The sequence below is a fragment of the Meleagris gallopavo genome, chromosome 5 (assembly GCF_000146605.3).
Source record: "Meleagris gallopavo isolate NT-WF06-2002-E0010 breed Aviagen turkey brand Nicholas breeding stock chromosome 5, Turkey_5.1, whole genome shotgun sequence".
In the NCBI taxonomy this organism is placed as follows: domain Eukaryota; kingdom Metazoa; phylum Chordata; class Aves; order Galliformes; family Phasianidae; genus Meleagris; species Meleagris gallopavo.
The window spans coordinates 15,985,428-15,987,838 of NC_015015.2; the positions used below are offsets into that span (position 1 = coordinate 15,985,428).

The window sequence follows — 2,411 nt, forward strand, 5'->3', positions numbered from 1 at the left end:
CCCCACGTCCCAGCCGTGTGGACAGGCAGGGTTTCGCTTTTGAAAGCACCCACACACCCATCGCACACTTCCTCCTTCCCCAGCACCGGGCTGCACGCGGGGACACGGGCAGGGACAGCTCAGCCTGCAGCCTTCCTTCCTTGTGCAGTTGGGGTTTCTGTGCTGTCCTCGCAGCAGCCGCACAGCCCTGGGACTGCAACAATCTGCAGCTGTCCCTGTGTCTGCTCCTGCAGCGGCGATAGCAAAGCAGGAGAGCCCAGATGCTGCAGGCTCAAGTAGAAAAGCATCGCCTTATGAAATGTATTGCTTCTGTGCAGGTGGAACAGCAGCTACATGTGGTTGGTGTTGACACTGGGTCCCCATGTGATGGATAACATTCCCTCCTGCCTGTGCTGCAGGGAGGGCATGGGGCTGCACATGTCCCAGTGCAGGCAGTGTTGCAAGGGGCCGGGGATGGCCCTCCAGCCTAACAACTGCTGCCTTGAGAACCACAAAGGCACCTCCAGAACTCTGCAATCATGGGGTGGGATCCAGGGTGCAGAGACCCAGTTTGGGGGCACTGCTGTCCTTTCTGGGACTTGTACTAAATGGTCACAGTCCATCCTCACCACAGGGACATGCAGCACCCAGGCAGGCTGACTCCCCTTGGTGACACACAGGCAGTGAGCCCCGTGGTGGGGCTGCGTGACGCCAGAAGCGGAGACAAGCCTCATATTTGGGCACGAAGTAGGTTATTGGAGGCTGGGACCCGGCAGGCAGCTGATAACCCTGCTGATAACGGCTCCCACCGCACCTCGCCATCCCCATTGGCTCCTGCCAGCAGGGGCTGCTGCCTATATCTCCCCCTCCCCATCCTGAACTGCAGGCTGTGCGTGTGGGCCATGATGATGCCTGCTGGGGTGCTGGGGTTGCTATTCTGCGTGCAGCTCTGCATGGGTGAGTTGTGGGGCAGTGGGGTGGCCGTGGGACGAGAGGGAAGCAGAGGGGCAGAGTTGCAGCCATGGGACGGGCAACCCCAGGCTCAGCCACCTCCCTGGGGTGCCCACAGGCAGCGAGGAGCTGCGACTGGTGGATGGCGGTGGGCGCTGTGCCGGTCGGGTGGAGGTGAAGCATGAGGGTGAATGGGGCTCCATCTGCAGCTACGACTTCGACTGGGACATACGAGGGGCCAGTGTGGTTTGTCGTCAGCTGGGCTGTGGCACAGTAGCCCACGCGTCCCCATATGCCCCATTTGGGCAAGGCAAGGGACGCATCTGGCTGCAGCCCTTCCTCTGCCGCGGCACTGAGACCAAGCTGCAGAACTGCCCCCACTTTGGCTGGGGCAACCACTTCTGTGGCCATGAGTGGGATGTTGGGGTGATCTGCTCAGGTGAGTTGGTGTATCTGGGAAGGGAACAGAGTGCCAGGATCCCTTGGGTGGAGCTGAGGCCAATCCCTGATGCAGAGGCGCTGGAGCTGCGGCTGGAAGATGGCTGGGGACCCTGCGAAGGGAGAGTGGAGGCGAAGCTGCGGGGACGCTGGGGCACAGTGACAGATGATGCTTGGGACATGGATGATGCTGAGGTGGTATGCCAGCAACTGGGCTGCGGCTCGGCTGCTGGCGCCTACTTGGCCTCACGATTTCGGTCAGTAGACGGCCCCATCATGATGGCCTTTATTGACTGCCATGGACATGAGGCTGCCCTGTGGGGCTGTAACATTCGGGGCTGGGGTCCCTACAATGGCCCTCATGATTATGACACTGCTGTGGTCTGCCAAGGTGAGAGCTGGGGACATGCAGCATTGCTGGGAGCCCATCATCCACATTCCCCAGCCCAGCAGCCCACCTCTCCTGACAGGGTTCTCCCGGCTGGTTGGAGGGGACAGTGAGTGCTCAGGGAGGCTGGAGGTGCGGCAGGGCCGGGCCTGGGTCAGCGTCTGTCACGGCCACGTGGACCTCATGGCCGCCCAGGTCGTCTGCAGAGAGCTGGGCTGTGGTACAGCACTGGCCCTATATGGGACTGGGCATTTTGGGGCAGCAGACGGGACATTCTGGGATGGTGCCTTTGAGTGCAACGGCACCGAGCCCCTCCTGTCCGCTTGCACACAGAGGCCTCCTGACATCCAGAACTGCACCCAACCCGCAGCCGTCATCTGCTCCTGTAAGTGCAGGGGTTGTGGATCTGTATCAGCACCACGCAGTGCGGTGTACATGGGGGAGGGCCCTTGATCCACCAACCCTAGTATACTCTCTCTGCTGCAGCCTACACTGGGTTCCGGCTTGCGAATGGAGACTCAGATTGCACTGGGCAAGTGGAGGTGGAGGCACAAGGGGTGTGGGGGCCCCTGTGTGCCACTGCCTGGGACCTGCCTGACGCCCATGTCCTCTGCCGCCACCTGGGCTGTGGCTCTGCCATATCCCTGCCACCCCC

At 61.7% G+C, this 2,411-nt stretch overlaps 1 pseudogene; it reads left to right on the plus strand.

The window, feature by feature from the left end:
* LOC104911081 overlaps positions 1-2,409 on the plus strand; it is a 25,138-nt pseudogene extending 22,729 nt beyond the window's left edge.
* Positions 2,410-2,411: the final 2 nt, after the last annotated feature.